At 35.6% G+C, this 21,343-nt stretch overlaps 1 protein-coding gene across 2 annotated transcripts in view; it reads left to right on the top strand.

The window, feature by feature from the left end:
- Positions 1-21,343, top strand: part of LOC101892275 (protein Wnt-5) — a 398,457-nt gene that overhangs the window by 316,409 nt on the left and 60,705 nt on the right. The window lies entirely within an intron of this gene.

The raw sequence follows: 21,343 nt of genomic DNA, 5'->3' as shown, positions 1-21,343 counted from the left end.
CCAGCTAAGTCTTTGTCAGATGGTGGGAAGATATAATGGAGGATGAATGTTGTGGGAGGATGAAAAATATTAAATTATAATAATGAGTTTTTTGGCAGCAAAATGCATGAAAAAAGTGAGAAAACATAAATAATGGAATCGGAATATTTCGAAAAGCTTTACCGGCTTCTCCAAAGTTAGAAAAGTCTTACAATTTTTATACCAGTTCTTCGTCTATCAGATCTTCCATATCGAAAATAACTTCAACAGTTTGTCTGGATGGAGAACACTTTTACCAGCTCTCCTGTATACAAAAGACTTTTGCGCTCTCTTTTATGAGTAGAAGCATAAAAATACAAAATACTCCAGACACAATAGTCCAACTTATTGGTACCCCGAGATTTTGGTGGCTATTGTGCGCTGGAAATTAAGCAAGGAACCTCATTTTGTAACCATTCTTGTGTGGCGCGTGCTGAGTGCGATGGTGCTGAGTCCTGTTGGAATGTTCGAAGTCTGCGGCCAAAAAATTTGCGTGCTCAAGGCTTTAATACATCCTCCAGAATATTTTCGCGATAATATTCGGTATTTATTCCGATGCCACGGTCGATTAATACGAGCTGGAGCGACCATCGGCTGTTTTGGCGGCCCACACCATCACCGTGGCCGGCGCTTGAGTTCTGGTGGCCAGCCGAAGGTGACCTTTTTGGCAAGTAAACACGATAATTTTGTTTGTTTACAAACTGCTGGACAACGATTGTTTTCTCATTGGAGAAAACCAAATTCGGCAGTTCACCACTTTCGGCCAAGCGAAGCAACTCTTTAATTCATTTGAGTCTATTTACTTTCTGTGGAATTCAAGTTCTTGCACTTTTAGGAATTTCAATGGCTTTACCCCGAGCTAATGTTTTCAATATTGAGATAAGTTTAGCTCACGAGCCATTTTTCGGCCACTGCGACGCGGGTTTCGATCAAGTCGCTTCTTTACTTTTCGAACCATTTCTGCCGATTTTGCTGCTTTTTGTTCCGTACACTTCCTAGGCGTCGGGCTACGCTACCAGTATCACGGTAACGAGCGATGGTACAAGACACAAAATATTTATTCACCTTTAAATGCTGTAGAGCTCTAACGATTGCCACTTGTGGTTTTCCAGGCAAATATAAAGAAATCACACTGTCACGCTTGAATTCCATCACGAATAACCTTTTATTTTTTGGAAAATTCTCACCAATATGCTTTTGTACGCCTATAAAAAATATAATGAGCTGTCACTAGAATAATTTTAACAGCTATCAGATGAGTAGCTTAAAAATGACAGCAGTCTGAAGTTGGTTGTAGCTTTTTCATATCACCCTGTAAAACAGCTTTGGCCGCTATTGTGAAAGAGCGGCCCTTAACAACACTTTTAGACATAGAAGGGGTTTAACGCCTCTCTTATTCGGCGATAATCTTCAACCGATTTTCTATAAATATAAGTGTTTAAAAGATCTTCTAAATAATATTTTATAGAAGAGCTTGAACAGCACCTCTATAGAGAGAGAAAAGAATAGCCTCAAAGCTCTACTATAAATAGAAGAGTTTCAGCTAATATATGAGCTCTTCTCTAGATAGAAAAGCCATAGCAGTTCATCAATGGATAGAAGGGCATCGAAAGCTTTCCTATGGCTAGAAGAGATTCAAAAGCTGTTCAATGGATAGAAAAGCTTCAACAGCTCTTCTATGGCTTCAGTAGCTCTTCTATGGCTAGATGAGCTTGCAGCTCTTATATAGCAACAAAAGCTTATGCAGCTCTTCTCTAGTTATTCTAGGGTAAGAAGAGCTTCAGCAGCTCTTTTGTGGCTCGAAGAGCTTCAACAGTTATTATTTTGCCAGATCTTAAAAGCTATGTGATGTATTGCAGAGCTTTACCTGTTCTTTCATAGATTGAAGTCCTTAACAACTCTTCTATAAAGGGAAGAGCTTAAATTGCTGAACTATAGCGGTAGAGCATCTATGGGTAAAAAATAGTAAAGCTTTACCTCCTCTCCCGATGAGCCTTGCGGACTCTTATATAAACAGCAGAGATCTTTCTTTCTTTTTATGAAGCTCTCCTATAAAGATAAGACCTGCTGCAGCTCTTCTGTGAATGGAAATCACCTAACGGTTCTCTTATAGATAGAAACCCTTTAAAACTTCATTTGATATAAAAAAATCATTAACGGAAAATTTATTATGATTTTTCACGTCATTTTTTAATTAATTATAATTTTCCGCATTGATTGCAACAACGACAAAAAAAGTACTTTGTCAGAATAATAATCAATTCTGCTAAAAGAGCAATACGAACAACAAATGACTAGTTTTAACAAATGCCATTATTTAAATCTCGACGAAACAGGGAACAAACAAAAAAATAATTCAAATTTTAATTCATTCACATAAATTAACAATACGAAGCGTGTAATCTGCCGACAAAAACAGCATTGATTCAAACAAACAAATAAAACGTAAACGCACATTCCAAAAAAGAAAGATTTAACTCCCGTTCCATATGTTCACCCTCGCCTCCTCACATAGGAGGTTTATAGAATTTATAACAGGTTGTAAATATAATTTCACGTTTCATTTAATTTAAAAGCATGACTGGAGGTGTGGGGCAACAATAACACAACCTTCATTTCCATATATGTATATGACTAACTGGCTGGCGGCTTGGATGGTTGGCTGACAGGAGTCTATAAATAATAACAATGCCAATAACAACAAATAAAAATGCTGAACAGAGGCAAAACATAATCACAGTTTATGTTCCAAACCCATCGGCCAGTCTGTGACCCCCTTGAAAACATTTCATTCAAATGTCCTCTCAGTTGGTTCTTTTTTTTTTCAAACCGGGGGTGATGATCTATGGTAATGTGTCCTGACATAATATTGCCTATCAGGAAAAAAGTAATTCAATGAACTTCCAACACTTGTTTTTTGCTGCTCCTCGTTGTGCCACTACTCCCGCCCCCCAAGTGGCCTCCGGCCTTTAGTCCATAAAACCGTCACGAGTAATGCGAAAAATTTCGTATGTCATACGAATAAATCACCATTTCACATTATTTAGCTTAAAAACTCTGCAAAGGATTATCCAGAGTATAAATCAAATTTTAACACACCTCCACCCGCCAGCGAACATGGAGGGTGGGATAGGTTGGTTGGTTGGCAGTGTTCTAGCATGCATGTTACTAGCCCCATGTAGCGTACGGACAACAGTTTTATGAGCAGATTTTGTGACATTGGTGGTTGGTCGAGAAGTGTTTTTGTTTTATATTTTAAGGTTATTGTTTTTATTTGTGACCGTCCTGATTTTATTTGGCAAAGGAATGCTGCTGGTGAAATAAAATGTGATTGATGTCATCGGGGAACTAAACTTAAAATAGTCATAATGGGGCCAAACTTTTTTTTCTTTATTGAAAGTCAAAAAAAGTGTGGTGGGCTTACATTTAAAATGACAGGGATATTGAATATATTCAAAATAAGTTAAATTCGAAAAAAAGATATGATGTAAATCTCAAAGACACATTGAATCGGGCAATGAAGAGGGAATATAAGGAGAGAATACCAAAATGCGAAAAAGACCTGTAATAGGTCTTCTCGTAATTGAAGAACTACAACAGGTATTCCATTCATAAAAGTGTAAAGGTTCTTTATCAGTGTTTCTAGTATTGGAAAGCTTTTTAAATAAAGCTATTTTATAAACAATATTTCTAAGAGAGTTTCCGTCAACAATAGAGAGTTTCCGTCAATCTATTTGAAAGTTGCTGGTGCTGCTCTATCAATGGGGAAGCTCTTGAAACTTTTTCTTAAAAAAGAAAAAAAAATAAATAAATTAAAGAACTGTTGAAAGTTCTCCATCTTATCTATAGAAAAGCTTCTGAAGCTCTTCTATTTCTGGAAGATCTGCTGAAGCTCTTTTATCTGGGGAAGAGCTGATAAAGTTATTATATCTGCAGAAAAGCTGTTAAAGCTCTTAAATCTCTGTTACAGTTTTTAAATCTGTTCTACCTATAACTGTTGAGAACTGGTCCCTATATAGGTGAGTTTTTAAAGCCCTTTAATATCATGAAGAGCTCTTTAAATGAATATATCTAAAGAAGAACTATGTAAATTATTCTTTGTATTGAAGAGTTGTTGAAGCTCGTATATCTGTGGAAAAAGCTGTGGAAGCTCGTCCGTCTATAGAATAGCTGTTGAAAATATTTTATGTATAATAGTCATGTTTCCACCCTTTTCTCTATAGAAGAGCTGTTGAAGCTTTTCCTAAAGTTCATTCATCTGTAGAAGAGATTCTAAAGCTTTTTCTATCTATGAAAGAGATATTGGCGATAGATATAGAAAGCTGTTGAGCTGTACTATTTATTGAAGAGCTGTTGAAGCTTTTCTGTGTATAATTAAGCTACTAAAGCCTTCCATTTATGAAAGAACTGCAGAAGCTCTTCCACTTACAAAAGAGCTGTGACGGACAAACAGGTGGACGACGAACATGGTTAAAATTTGGCAATTTCGAGGAGTTATAAACGGAATAACAAACTTAATATGTCCTCCATAGTATGACCCGATTTTTAAGTGACCTTTCATTAAGAGGATGGGTGTAAAGAGAGTCATCCATTTTTTGCCAAAGCTCTAAGAAATATTCACTCTTTAGAAGATCTGAGAATGCAATTCTATTAATAACAAGTAAAAAAGCAGTAAGTTCGGCCCGGCCGAACTTTGAATACCCTCCGCCATTTGGATCGAATTAGGACATTAAAAAAATAAAATAAAATCCATTAAAAATTCTGTTAAAATCTTTAAAATACCTAACATCGGAAGGTACCGATATATGGGGGATGGGGGGATATACGATATGTAGACCCCTATGTCTAGGCGTAAAGTGCTCACAAAGAACTCCTTATGTAGAATTTCAGACAATTCCGTTGAAAAATGTAGCTAAAATCATCAAAATACCGAATATCGGGGCGTACCGTTACATGGGGGATATACGATATTTTGAACCTATATAGACAATTCCCTTTCAGGGGTAAAGTGCTCACAAGGAACCCCTTGTGTAGAATTTTAGACAATTCCGTCAAAAAATGTGGCTCAAAATACCGAATACTGGGGGTACCGTTATATGGGGGATATACGATATCGTGGACCTATATAGACAATTCTCTTTCAGGGGGTTAAATGCCCACAAAGAACTCCTCGTGTGGATTTTCAGACTATTCTATTGGAAAATGTGGCTAAAATCATCATCAAATACAGAATATCGGGGGGTACCGTTCTATGGGAGCTATACGATATCGAGGACCTATATAGATAATTCTCTTTTAAGAGATAAAGTGCTCTTAGAGAACTGCTTGTGTGGATTTTCAGACTATTCTATTAGAAAATGTGGCTAAAATCATCATCAAATACAGAATATCGAAGGGTACCGTTACAAAGACATAGAAGTGTATAGATGGGACAAGACAGAGTCAAGATATGGCAACCCTGTGAAAATACCTCTGTTCTTATGATATCGTAACAACATAGTTAGCAATGTTAAGCTATTAAAACCGCTTAGGCAATATGCTATTAACTGGGAAAGTCTATGGAGTAAAATTTTGAAACCCAATTTTTGGATTTTTCAAATTTTTGTTTGTCTTATTTTTCTATAAATGGGTTTTTTATATTAACATGGTCCTGTCATGAGCTGTTATCTAGATAGTATAGACACAAACCATTTGCTCAAAATGCATTTTGTCTAGTCTTTACCATTTTAGGTCTTTGACCGTTATATGGGGGCTATACGATATCGTGGACCGATATGATTTCGAACTTGACCTGCCTGCGGACAAAAGAGAGATCTGGGCAAAATTTTAGCTTTCTACCTTAATTCGTTTAGCCTGTAGCGTGATTTCAACAGACGGACGGACAGGGCTAAATCGTCTTAGAATTTTACGCTGATCAAGAATATATATACTTTGTTGGGTCTAAAATGATTATTTCGGTGAGTTACAAACGGAATGACGAACTTAATATACCCTCCATACTATGTATGGTGGAGGGTATAAAAATCTGAAGTTGATTAATGTTTTCTATTTAAGGAACAACTTCAGGGCTATACGATATCGTGGACCTATATAGATAATTCTCAGCCAATGGATAAAGTACTCGCAAAGGACTCCTTGTTGTAGAATTTCAAACAATTACAATGACAAATGTGGCTAAAATCATCAAAATACCGAATATCGGGGGGTACCGTTATATGGGGGATATACGATATCGTGGACATATATAGACAATTCTCTTTTAAGAGATAAAGTGCTCTTAGAGAACTGCTTGTGTGAATTTTCATACAATTCCATTGAAAAATGTGGCTAAAATCATCAAAATACCGAATATCGAGGGGGCACCGTTATATGGGGTCTATACGATATCGTGGACCGATATAGCCCATCTTCGAACTTGACTGCAGACAAAAGAGAGATCTGGGCAAAATTTTAGCTTTGTATCTTAATTCGTTTGGCCTGTAGCGTGATTACAACAGACGGTCGGACGGGGCTAAATCGTCTTGGAATTTTACGCTGATCAAGAATATATACTTTTTTGGGTCTAAAATGATTATTTCGATGAGTTACAAACGGAATGACGAACTTAATATACCCTCCATACTATGTGTGGTTGAGGGTATAAAAATCTGAAGTCTGAAAATTTAATTTTCCTTAAAAGCTGATTAGGGTTTTCTATATAAAGAACAACTTCAGAATGTCTATATCAAAGCTGTAAAATCGTCTCCTTAAAGTACGTTTATATATATGAGGGTTAACCCACTGGATTTTGATTTAAATTGTCATATCCATTACTTTTACTTCAAATAAATCCTCTCAAAGTAGGTTAACCCTACAAAAAGTTCTAACGTAAACATTGCATTATAGAAATATTAAAACAAATACTTTTTTGTATAGAAAATCTGTGGAACATATATCGCCCATACTCTTTTCCTTTTATTTATAAAAAAAAATAACTAAAAAACTAGGACGTTGTCATAACATTCCTTTTTAGCCCTTTTTTGCATTTTAATCTATCAAATGCTTTCAATAATTTTTGCTTGAATTCCAAATACACGGAGAAAAAACTTATCCTCAATTTCGCGGTCAATGTGATTGACCGCAATGTAAAAACAAAACATAAAAACCGCATGTGGGTACAAAATGTTGTGATTTTATCCAACTAAAGTATTTGACAAAAAACGCAAAGCTTAAAAAACCATATGCCTTAAATTGAATTTAATTTATAACGTTTGATGTTATAAAATATTTCACTTTAACACAATATGGCAGCATTGCATTAACCTGAAAGTACACAATGGGAACATGGGTTTTTCTGGCCGAAATTTTCACATATCCACTGACAAGTGCAGAAATTACAAAACAACAAACAAATGCAAAAAAATAATTTAATTTCAATGGGGATGTTCGACAACATTTTCCAGAGATGGATGAATGTTAAACCAAAACAAAAAAATTTAAAAATAAATATTTATTTAAACTCTCTTCAACTCCCTCGCTGTTTACCACCACAGGCATTTCACATTCGCATTGCATGCAAAAATAAACATGTTCCGCAAAAAATGATAATTTTTTCAAATAAAGTATTTTGCTTTCGCTTGAATTCTGCTGAACTTATCTCAATATAAAAATTATAAATAAATGTATGCATATTTTTATTATTTTACACATGAGTGGAACAAAAATGTTCGTACACATGTAAGGTAGCACGAACAAAAACCTGTAAAAATATAACATTTAATATTGAGTTTTATGTAACAAAAAAAAAAAAAAAAAAATACAAACACAAACACAAACCCATATGCAAATCGGAATGCAACAGTCAGGAGTTGAAGTAACAAAGTAAACATATTTTTTATGCTCGCTGGACGAATTTAAGTGCGAAAAACGTAACATCACAGTTGTTAGTTTAAATATTTAAATATCTAAGAGGTGTTCTACGAATATGTTATATTTTGAAAACAAGCTGTTTCTTTTTTAAAATGACTAGTATCCATAATAAAGCTGAATCGTCATTCTTAGAACAGTTGGGCATTCACAGTAACAGGTCTTCTCTTCATAGGAGAGCTGTAACAGGTCTTCTCTTCATAGAAGAGCTATAACAGTTCTTCAGTTCATAGGAGAGCTCTAACAGATCTTCTCTTCATAAAGGAGTTGCAACAAGTCTTCTCTTTAAAGAAGAGCTGTAACAGGTCTTCTCTTCATAGAAGAGCTATAACAGTTCTTCAGTTCATAGGAGAGTTGCATCAGGTCTTCTCTTTAAAGAAGAGCTGTAACAGGTCTTCTCTTCATAGAAGAGCTATAACAGGTCTTCTCTTCATAGAAGAGCTATAACAGGTCTTCTCTTCATAGAAGAGCTGTAGCCGGTCTTCTCTTCATAGAAGAGCTGTAGCCGGTCTTCTCTTCGTAGAAGAGCTGTAGCCGGTCTTCTCTTCGTAGAAGAGCTGTAGCCGGTCTTCTCTTCATAGAAGAGCTGTAGCCGATCTTCTCTTCATAGAAGAGCTGTAGCCGATCTTCTCTTCATAGAAGAGCTGTAGCCGATCTTCTCTTCATAGAAGAGCTGTAACAGGTCTTCTCTTCATAGGAGAGCTGTAACAGGTCTTCTCTTCGTAGAAGAGCTGTAACAGGTCTTCTTTTCGTAGAAGAGCTGTAACAGGTCTTCTTTTCGTAGAAGAGCTGTAACAGGTCTTCTTTTCGTAGAAGAGCTGTAACAGGTCTTCTTTTCGTAGAAGAGCTGTAGCCGGTCTTCTTTTCGTAGAAGAGCTGTAACAGGTCTTCTTTTCGTAGAAGAGCTGTAGCCGGTCTTCTCTTCATAGAAGAGCTGTAGCCGGTCGTCTCTTCATAGAAGAGCTGTAGCCGGTCTTCTCTTCATAGAAGAGCTGTAGCCGGTCTTCTCTTCATAGAAGAGCTGTAGCCGGTCTTCTCTTCATAGAAGAGCTGTAGCCGGTCTCTCTTCGTAGAAGAGCTGTACCGGTCTTCTCTTCATAGAAGAGCTGTTAGCCGGTCTTCTCTTCATAGAAGAGCTGTAGACGGTCTTCTCTTCATAGAAGAGCTGTAGACGGTCTTCTCTTCATAGAAGAGCTGTAGACGGTCTTCTCTTCATAGAAGAGCTGTAGCCGGTCTTCTCTTCATAGAAGAGCTGCAGCCGGTCTTCTCTTCATAGTGGTGCTGTAACAGGTCTTCTCTTCATAGGAGAGCTGTAACAGGTCTTCTCTTCATAGGAGAGCTGTAACAGGTCTTCTCTTCATAGGAGAGCTGTAACAGGTCTTCTCTTCATAGGAGAGCTGTAACAGGTCTTCTCTTCATAGGAGAGCTGTAACAGGTCTTCTCTTCATAGAAGAGCTGTAACAGGTCTTCTCTTCATAGAAGAGCTGTAACAGGTCTTCTCTTCATAGAAGAGCTGTAACAGGTCTTCTCTTCATAGAAGAGCTGTAACAGGTCTTCTCTTCATAGAAGAGCTGTAACAGGTGTTCTCGTCATAGAAGAGCTGTAACAGGTGTTCTCGTCATAGAAGAGCTGTAACAGGTCTTCTCGTCATAGAAGAGCTGTAACAGGTCTTCTCGTCATAGAAGAGCTGTAACAGGTCTTCTCCTCATAGAAGAGCTGTAACAGGTCTTCTCGTCATAGAAGAGCTGTAACAGGTCTTCTCGTCATAGAAGAGCTGTAGCCGGTCTTCTCTTCATAGAAGAGCTGTAACAGGTCTTCTCGTCATAGAAGAGCTGTAACAGGTCTTCTCGTCATAGAAGAGCAGTAACAGGTCTTCTCGTCATAGAAGAGCAGTAACAGGTCTTCTTTACGTAGAAGAGCAGTAACAGGTCTTATTTTCGTATAAAGGCTGCAACAGGTCTTCTCATCTTAAAATAGCTGTAACAGATCTTCTCTTCATAGGAGGCCTGTAACATCCTTCCAATCCAATCCAAAGGGATGTATGGCTTTAAAATGTCTTCGCTCTAGGGAAGACTATCAAAGGATGTTCTCTCCAGAGAAGGCTCTTAGAAAAATCGTAACTCAGACGACCTTAAAAAGTGTTTCTTCTATAAAGTTGTATTAACAGATTTTCTGTCAATAAAAGACCTTTAAAAGCTCTTCTCTCTTTAGAAGAAAAACTAAAGGTCTTCTGTCTTCAGAAGACCGTCAAAAGGCCCTCGGTCTTCAAAAAACCTTAAGAGAGAAAACTTTTTGAAGATCTTCTGTAGACATAGACATTCTATACAAGATCTTCAAGAAGTCCTTCTCCTATTGGACTTCATCAAAGTATTTTTCAAAAGAAGTCCTTCAATAGATCTCCTGTCGATAGAAGAGATTATTCTGTCTACATACGATATTTTCTCTATAGGAGACCCTTTAAAGGTCTTCAGTGCATAAAAACCTGTTGAAAGTATGTTTTTAAAATACTTTGAAAATGCCGAGAAATCGTATATCCTTTGAAGGTCTTGCATTGACAGTAGGATTGGCGTCTAATGACAAAAGTACTTAAAAAAGAACCCTCTATCTATAGCATACCATTAAATAATCTTTGATAACAGACTTTATATTTCAAATCTTTATTCTGAAACTTCAATAATTTTCTGTAAGTTCTGTAAAAATGTTCTATCTGTAGAAGAAAGTGTCCCTCTTGGTGTTAACACGTGGTTAGCACTTCTCCTTTGCTTTTTCTAATATTTCGCATTTTCGTACGAAAAAAAACTTTCCCCACCATACATTAAACTCCTGCTAATTCCTCTCTAAATTTTTTTAATGAATTTGTTGAGAACAAATTCTATTTGAAATATCTCATCTGATTTTCATGGATGAAGTTGTCCTTGTTTTGATTTCAAAATAATGTGCATTAACTGACCTTTAAATAGTTTTCAAATATTGTGATACAATTTCATGCTTTTTTAACATACCACAGAGAAAGTTTTCCTTCCCCAATATAAGGAGTAGCTGAAGCGGTGGCAAAAATCTACAACAACAGCAGCAACAACACTAATAGTGCTATGAAAATGAAACCTAACCAATTTCATCGTTAGCAAACTTCAGCCAGCATAGTTAAAAACTGAAAGGCAAAAGCATCGAACCATCTAACCAAACCGACCAACCGACCAACCAACCAACCAGACCAAACCACTGCAACCCAACAGACCCAGCAACTGACGGACCAACCCACCAACCATCTATCTCTCGTTAACCAACTGTTGTACTCCCTGGTGGCTTTTTAAAAATGTTTTCCATTCGTTGTGAAACGTGAAACTTTTCTTCACTTTGGAGTGGCATTGCAATTGTTGTTCAGATAGTCTCCTCCACAACCACCACCCACTTCATCTCAACTTATGTTGTCAACGTCCTAGGCATCCTTTCAATATTTGTATCCTCTGTGGTCTTTCAGTTGTTTGGCAACATTGTGGCAACCAAACTCAAACCCAACAAACAAATGGCAAAAGAGATACATCTAATGTTTCGGAAAACGTGACACGTTTGTATCTTGGAAAAATGTCGGTGGTTGGAAGAAGTTCTACATCCTTCTGCTGTTTCTCCTGAATATCGACAGCAAATGCCAAGCCGAACAACGATGACGACGAGAAGAAATTATAACATTTTCCCAAACATCTGTAGGGAATATCAAAGTTTTCTGAACACATAGTTTTTCCATTCAATTTGAAGCCGGTTTGGTGTAAGATGTCCTGCTAGCAAAGGACAAAACTCTCAACTGCTTGTTTAAATACTGACAACCTGTTATTTGAGTAGAGATTTGATAACTTTAAACATTTGATGGTATAGACAGGGCAACCTGGCAACATTTGTGCAACAAATAATAAATAAAATATCAAATGAAATCTTCAAACTTTTTTGTGTTGTGAGTGGAGTTCCTAGTTGTGACAGTTGCAAAATCTTTTTGGAAACTGGTGTAAAATAAATAAATATTTTTGATTTTCTAACGAAAATATTGAATTACAGGGAAGTTTATGAATATTTTATAAAGAAAATATTTGTAAAGGTGACAGAATGAGCGCTTTGATGTAATTCGATTTGATACATTAAATGGCGCCCAACGCATGGATTTTTTTGGCGTATGAAGAATTATTATGAGGATTGATATATTAAATGACTTCTAACGTAAGGAAGACGTTTTACAAATCCAAAAAGTCCATGGCAAGTAAAAGGTGGAAAATTTACATTTTAAATGGCGCCCAATGTGGATCATTATAAAATGCGGAAGTCGTTAAAATCATAACATGGCGAGATTTGATTTTTATTTTCACAATATATTTTTTATATCACAATATATTGGCGGCAAACGTGAGATTTATTGAATTTACCAAGAAAAACTATGTGGAATGATTTGTCCAAAGGAGTCCAACCTGAAAGTATTGTTAGAAGTGGACTACATTGTAGATCCCATTATACATGTGTACGTTTAAGTAAGCGGCGCCCAATACGGGGAATAGGTATGGCAAAGTTGAAACTACTACTGCGTAAAGCGTTGTTGGTTAGGCTTTTTCCTTCATAACTGTGTCGATTTCTATCCAAATTGAATTAAACAGATTCAACATATTTAATATATAAAGGTTCGTGCATCAAATAAATGGCGCCCAACATTGATTAGTAAAATTATGAGCACCAAGAGAATATATATGTATGTAAAAAAATTATCAGTTTCGTAGCTTTAGAATAAAATACCATGGTGCCCAACTAGGAAAAATGCATGTTACGCTTTACAAGAGTAAGGTAACATTAATTTTGATCATGGTACAATTGTCTTAAGACAGTTTCATTCGAATAAAGGGGTTTCAGCTCTGAATTGTCTGCAAATTAAATTGTCAAATTTAACTGCATATAAAATAGGTTCCCGTCTCTGGTTAGAATATGGTTTAATTGATGAATTTAATACCTTCATAAAAGACTCCCGTTTGAAAGCCCTGCTGTGTTTTTTTTTTTTTTTTTTTGTGTTAATGGTTTCAGACTATGAAATCATAACATTTTTGAAAATGTACGCCCTGTTGGTCTCAATTGATTATTTGAATATCATGGAAGCAATGTTAGGATACGCAAAATAACTTATATGCAGACTTTTAATGTAACTGCTTCCTGTGATATAATTTTTATGTTTAAAAGTGGCGCCAAACGTGAGCATTTGTTATATTAAAATTAAGATTGAAAAATTTGATTTTTTTAACGTCTTTGGATTTTTTGAAAATTTGCATTACGATCCCATTTATTTTCATACAGATAAGTGGCGCCCAACGTGACGAATTACTACTTTCGTATTGAACAAATCAAATTTTTGTTAAAGAATCAATAACGATCTTTGTTTTCCATTTTGTCGTTCTGCAATTCAATCTATATTAATAAGAATAAGTGGCGCCCAACATGAAAAATCACTATTTTAAGAGGCAAACTCTTATATTTGGATTTTTTTTTTTTTTTTTTTTTTTGGAATTTTGTTAATTTTTATATGTGGCGATCGACATATGAAGCTTTTATTTTAAGTTTTAAAGTTTCAGGTTTACTTAGAAAAGTTGTTGGTGATTAATATTTCTGGGTGGCTGGTTATTCACATTGGCGCAGACGTGGGATTTATTATTTGGATTGCGAAAAAGTTGAGTTATTTATCTTGTTCATACTGTAATAAGAAATGACCGATAGGGAAAAGTATATTTGAACTATGGACACATTGATGGTATCTGAGGCGATACAACATTCTTTGGGGGGTTATAGTGTTGCGAATTTCCATACTAAAGGTCAATTTATGTTAGTGGCACCCAATGCAGAAAATTATTATTAGCATCAATTCAGAGCTGTTGTCTGAGAAGCTATTGATTTTGTGAACATACATATAGATTGTCTAAGCTTTTCTTCAGTAGATACCAACCGAAGAGTTGAATTATTACCGTTTTTGCTTTAAAATTCAATTTAGTAATTATTATAAGTGGCGCCCAATATAAAATTTGAACCATGAACTTTAAAGAAAAATAACAAATTATTATTTATTTTGATATTGGCCGTTGTGAATGCAAATCTAGTTAAAGTGGCGCCCAACGTAGAGAACTAATATACAGATGTTTTAAGTTATTCCATTGGTTAGTGTGCATTTTCGTTTAAGGATATAATTTGTTTGTATTTATAATGGGCGTCCAAAGTATGCAATTATTACAGAGCGTTTCAGGTTCATTCACTGTTTTCAATCAACATATACAAAACATGATGTTGACTTATGAAGTGATGATGCATTTTATTGCACATTCCAAAAGTTATTTTTCTCTCAGAAATATTTGACTCTTACATTTATAAAACCCACAAAATTTAGTTCCCCTTCAAAAAAAAAAAAACAAAAAAAAAAAAAAATCATAAAAACCGCTCTACCATGCACTCCTCACTGCAACTGTCACTATTCGCTATTTTCCCAAAACACTTCCTCCATCCATTACAAAATGCCAAACAACAAAATCCATTCAATCAACAGGATCAACAAAACTTCTAAACGCGTCTACATCCTTTGGCAACCACAAAACATGATCTTTAATGGGATTTAACCAGAACAACGACAGCAATGGCGGAAGTTTTAACTTCTAAAACTATAAAGTGTGTGTGTGTGTGTGCATGCAAGTGTACATTGTGTACTTTCAAAGCTGTTTAGCGTAATGGACAAAATGGTCGAAGACAGTAGGACTTTGCCGGCAGTAATCTGAACCAAGTCAAAAAAGAAACGTTTTCAAAAGCAGCTTAAAGCCAATGCTTGAAAAATTGAAAGTGCGTGTTATTCTAAGCTATTTGAAGAGAGGAGACGAAAAACGGCTTAAAAGGTCAGCCATTTACCCTATTTGCCAGAGCAGTTGTAAATACCCGCACATGCGTACGGTTTGTTATTATTTGGCTATGGCTCAAAGGCAGGATTTAAATGTTTACATATTTGGTGCGACTTGAATTTTTTATTATTATTATTTATTATTTTATAATATTATTTTATAATTTTTATCTTCTGCGGTATGATAAAAGGTAAGGTTATTCGTTATTCGCGTCCAACAATCAGTATAATAATATTTAAATGGAATAATCAAATTTATTCATTTAGCTGTTGCCAATTTTTGATTTGTTTGTTTTGTTTTATGTGGCGGCCGATTTGCTGAATTATTGTGCAACTTAAAAAAGCTGTAAGTTCGGCCGGGCCGAACTTTGAATACCCTCCACCATTTGGTACAAATTTAAAAATTTTCAAAAAGATAAAAAATAAAATCCGTTAAAAAATTCTGTTAAAATCTTAAAAATACCGAATGTAGCCGTATATTAGGGTACATAAGACGACGTGGACCTGCATAGGCAACTTTTGTCACAAGCTATTACAATATTCAAATGCGAAACTTAAAACCAGTAAGGAAAGCTCAAAAGTCGGGCGAGGCCGACTATATGATACCCTACACCACTTTGCATATTTAGTAGAGCTCTCGTAAAAAGGTTTATGCAGGGCATTTCAGAGCTCTATGAGATATTTGGTACAAAATCAAAATCTATCTAATTCTATCGTGCATTTTACGAACTATAGCTATCTCTGAACCGGGTTTCTCCAAATTTTACGTATTAGCTTCTAGACTGGTGATTTGGGCTGATATTGACCATTTAGTGCACATTTAACCCGAAATCGGATGAAGATATATATGAGAGCTATATCCAAATCTGAACCGATTTCGATAAAATTTAAAACAGCTATTCCTGTGCTCCATCTAATACCTGGTACCAAATATCACGGTTGTGGAGTGAATATTACGAATGTGTGGGACTAAAACTCTAAATCGGATGAAACATGTATATGGTTGCTATATCTATATCTGAACCGATTTTCACTAAATTTGATATACTTGCTTCTAGGCTGAATTTGGTCCGATGTACTAAAATTCAGTCCATTTGGACTTATATCGGCCATTTGGTGCACAATTAACCCGAAATCGGATGAAGATATATATGGGAGCTATATCCAAATCTGAACCGATTTAGATAAAATTACAAACAGCTATTTCTGTGCTGTATCTTATATCTGGTACCAAATATCATTCTTGTGGAGTGCATATTACGAATGTGAGAGGCTTAAACACCAAATCGGATGAAAGATATATATGGGAGCTATAGCTATATCTGAACCGATTTTCTCCAAATTTGATATACTTGCTTCTAGGCCGAACTCGGTTGGGTGTGCCAAAATTCAGGTAATTTGGACTGATAGTGGACATTTGGTGCACATTTAACCCGAAATCGGATGAATATATATATGGGAGCTATAGCTGTTTCTGAACCGATTTTCTCCAAATTTGTTGTATTTGCTTTAAAGCTAATCTCGGTCACATGTGCCAAAATTCGGGCCATTTGGGCTGATATTGGCCATTTGGTGGTCAATTAACCCGAAATCGGATGAAGATATATATGGGAGCTATATCCAAATCTGAACCGATTTCGATAAAATTTAAAACATCTATTTCTGTGCTCCATCTAATACCTGGTACCAAATATCACGGTTGTGGAGTGCATAGTAGGAATGTGAGGGACTTAAAGATCAAATCGGATGAAAGATATATATGGGAGCTATAGCTATATCTGAACCGATTTTCTCCAAATTTGATATACTTGCTTCTAGGCCGAACTCGGTTGGGTGTGCCAAAATTCAGGTAATTTGGACTGATAGTGCATATTTGGTGCACATTTAACCCGAAATCGGATGAAGATATATATGGGAGCTATATCTAAATTTGATCCGATTCTCACCAATTTCAATAGGGTTCGTCCTTGGGCCAAAAAAATATTGTTTGGAAAATTTCATCTCAATCGGATAATAAATGCGACCTGCATTTTGTTCACAAGAATACATGGACAGACGGACGGACGGACGGACGGACGGACGGACGGACGGACGGACGGACAGACGGACTGACATGCATAAATCGACTCAGAAAGTGATTCTATGAAGGTTCTCAAAAGTAACTATGGGTCTATCTCGTTTCCTTCTCCATGTTACAAACAAATGCACAAAGACATAATACCCTTACCACTATGTGGTGTAGGGTATAAAAAAATTGCTTATAATGTAGCTAAGCTATCAATAAAATACCGAATATAGGGAGGTACCATGGGGGTTATAAACGTGGATCTACACAGACAATTTCCTGTCATAGGCTGTGGTATTCATTACGAACTTCAAATACAAAATTTGAAATAATTCCGGTAATATCTGGGGTTCCGTTATATGGGTGCTATACAAAGACGTGGACCTGCACAGACAATCTTCTGTCATAGGCTGTAGTATCTATTACGAACAACCAAATTTGGAACAATTCCGGTAAATAATGTCGCTAAAATCATCGAAATACCGAATATCGGGAGGTACCGTTATATAGGGGCTATGCGAAGACGTGGACTTACATGGCCCATTTTCTGTCTTACGCCATAGTATCTATTACGAACTTTATATATTGATTTTGTAACAATTCCGGTAAATAATGTCGCTAAAATCATCAAAATACTGCATATCGGGAGGTACCGTTATATGGGGGCTATACGAAGACTTGGACCTATATGGCCCATTTTCAATACCAAAAGTCCTGCAGACATAATACACATTTGAGTAAAGTTTTATCAGCCTACTTCATTTCGTTCGGAACCAGAGTGATTTCCACAGACGGACGGACGGACATTGATAAATCGACATAGAATTTTATGCTGATCAAGAATATATAAATTTTGTGGGGTCTAAAATGTATATTTCGAGGTGTTACAAACGGAATGACAAACTTAGTATACCCTCCATACTATGGTGGAGGATATAAAAATAATATTTATAATATGTGTCGCCCGATATGGGAAATTCTTACTCTGGCCGTTGCGAATGTTAATGTTGATAAGTGGCACCCAATGGCGGCCGTTCGTTAGAGTAAAAACGAATTAAGATAGGAAGGGAAAATTTAGCAGAGAACATTCTTTTGTTTGATATTCGATATTTTGATGATTTTAGCCACATTTTCAATGGAATTGTCTATATAAGTTCACCATATCGTATAGCTCCCATACAACTGTACCCACAATATTCGCTATTTGAATGATTTTAGCTACATTTTTTATAGCAATTGTTTCAAATTTCGTATTAAAAGTTCGTAATAGGTACTATGACCATAGCCACGGTTTTCGTTTGAGCAGTTTTTTTTTCGATGGAATTGTTTGTAAATTTCTCAAGTTCCTGCAAAATGGTGGAGAATATTAATTGTTCGGCCCGGCAGCTTTTTTACTTGTTATTTAATAAATTTTCGAAATTATCAGGATTTTTCATTGACTTTATCAAATGCTCTTCTTTAAGAAATCCTGAAGTTTGTTAAAAAATGTTAAAAAGTATTTATTATTACTAACAGGTAAATTTAATCCATCAATTGTTTGTAGTCTTTGTTTAGGAATTCAATATTTTTATTAAATTCAATGGCGCCCGATGTGGGGATATGGTGATGCTTTTTCAAAAACTCAGAGTCATTCAGCGATGAAGTTATATGCACTCAAATAAGAAATTCGTATATGTTTCGAAACTATGAATTTGAAAAGTGGCGCCCAAGGTGGAGAATAGTTGTATTATGGGTTAAAGAACTCAGGGACACTTACTAACTTAGTTAATTGTTAAGAATAATCGATTAGGAATTAAAGTTGATAATGTTGGCGCCCGCGCAATTGTATTAAGGTTGAATCTGTTCTTGTAACCCTCAAAAACAAACAAATTTATTCCACAAACGCAAGTCCAGAAATAAACATTAATATACCCTCCTCAAGTTGGGTGCCACTTATTATTATAAATGTAAATCGAATTCTAGTGAAAAGGTAAGGATTACCTTACCCAAATTTTCCCTTAGTTGGGCATAGAAAAAATCGTTAGACATTTAAAAAAAAATATTCTATATACAAAAAAAATCGCTTATTCGAAGTCGACAGAGTTTTTCTATAGAAAAAATCGTCCTCAGTCAACTAAGACAATTTTTTTTACCGGGTAATGTACTTGTTATCGAGATCTGTTTTTTATAAGTGTCGCCCGACATTGGGATTTTTATATTCTTACGTGATTGAATACTGAATAGTTGATTATTATAATCTAACAATGCGAGGATTTATGACATTGAAAATGAAAGCATTTCAGACTCATGCAGTTGTATAAATCGATTATATTCTAAAATATTCTAGTTAATTTAATTTTATTTTTAATTTTTTTTTTTTTTTTTGTGGTATACAATATAAAAAATCAATATAGATTGATTTTTTATTTTCCATACGCACCAAGGTTATCTTCAAAACCTTTGAAATACTAAATTAAATGACTGTATGTTGAAAATGTTTGTACTAGAATTCAATGTATTTGTTAATATCAATAAGTGGCGCCCAACGTATTTAATATTCCAGTTAAATGTGCAATTGTAAAGTGGAGAATTCTCAAATTAGTATAAAAAAACTGGTTTATTATGTACTTAAATTCTGTAACATATGGAAATTAATTTATCTGGTTTTCACCCATTGCGAGAAATTATTATACTGATACACAGAGTCTAACATTTTGACAAACTCCCCTAAATAGAGTCACCTAACTTGACTTTTACAAAAAGTTTAAATGACATTTATCATTTCGACCTCAGCTTACCTTCTTCTCTGCCTCCAAAAAAAGAGAAAAATATTTCCATAGTGTCAAAGTAAACACACAAAAAAGGAGACCAGAAAAAAAACACACATCTAAACAATGTCTCGAAGCAAGAAAGAAAAAAAAACTGAAAACAAAAAAGGCCCATTGCTATTGGACCCTAATAATCATCATCATCATCGGCATCATCGATAACCACACAGGATTTTAGCATTTGTGGTTGGACAAAAGAAATGCGTAACCATCTGTTTTAATTTGATTACCTATTTCCCTGCATTGATGTACGGCCTTTGTATCCCCCGAAGTGTTATGGCTGTTGTCCTTTTATTTGGCTGTTTGAGAATTAACCAAGTAATACCTTTTGATCCTTTATGATAATCACCTTTCTCTTTAGCCCAAATTGGCCTTTTTATTTTGATATCCCCTCCCTCCGCCTTACCGCCTGCTTAGAAGAGAAAGCATTTCTGTGTTGGGGTAAAAATATGTTGTACTTTATCAACAGTGTCCACTTGTTTTCACCCAAGGCAGAGAACATGAGAAAAAAGAACAAGAGGGCGTATGAAAGATTACAGAAGGATACAGGTCATACGTCCCCGGCAGTGGTATCCTTTTTTTTGCAATACGCTTACCGCAGTGTTGGGGTTGCTAGCCTCTGTTGACAAACGTTTAAGTGATGTGTGTATTTTATGACCTCCCAACATTTTATCAATCACACCATTGTGTTAGTATGCCTCTGTGTGTGTGTGTGTGCTTATGTATGTCTACGTGCCTATGGAAGTTATGTTCTAAATTAGTTTCACTACTGGTTATTACGCCACAGGACAAAGCTACAAAAAACACAAGGATATCATCTACTCTATTCAATACCCCGTGTAATGCCTCTGTGTACAGAGTATTGTATGGCATGATTATTGCCCTTATATTGTTGGCTAAAATTGATTATTTCGATTCGAAATGAGTGTAATTTATACAGATTATGGCGTTATAACAATTTCACAATGTACCGACATCCATATACGGGCAGCGGGCGTTGATAAATGTGTAAATATCAATTCATTTTGTGGTGTTGTTTTACAACATGGGACTAGAGAATTGATATGTTTTATAGTTGTATATATGGGTGGGCTGTACATTGGCGGACGTTTAGGAAAGTTTAGTGAGCACTTATTATGAAAATGACACATAATACGGCTGGTATATTCTTTCACTGATTAGTTCTGCACTTGGAAATGTAATATTGGTAATTTATTGCATTTGTTGAAATGGCCCAACCAAAGGGGAAACAATTAAATACAAATTGAATACAAAAATGTACACATTTTTATACCCTACAACACTATGTGTTGGGGGTATTATAAGTTTGATTGGGCCAAAAATTATGTAACACCACGAAATATTGATTTCCCACATAGGAAAGTATATATGGATCTTCCTATCTCGCCGAGCTGAGTCGATCTAGCTATGTATGTCCGTCCGTCCGTCTGTCCATGTTAATTTGTAATCACTCTACAGGTCGCAATTATGGCCCGATTTTCACGAAATTTAGAATGGAGGTGGGGCTAGGGTCAGAATAGAACCCTATTTCTTTTGGAGATGATCGACAAATGTTTAGGGGTTCAAATGGACCAAATACTGAAAAAATTTCGGATTTTGCAGTAGCTATACAGGTCGCAATTATAAACC

This window comes from Musca domestica, unplaced genomic scaffold, assembly GCF_030504385.1.
Source record: "Musca domestica strain aabys unplaced genomic scaffold, Musca_domestica.polishedcontigs.V.1.1 16, whole genome shotgun sequence".
NCBI lineage: Eukaryota > Metazoa > Arthropoda > Insecta > Diptera > Muscidae > Musca > Musca domestica.
This window is presented reverse-complemented; position numbering and strand designations above follow the sequence as displayed.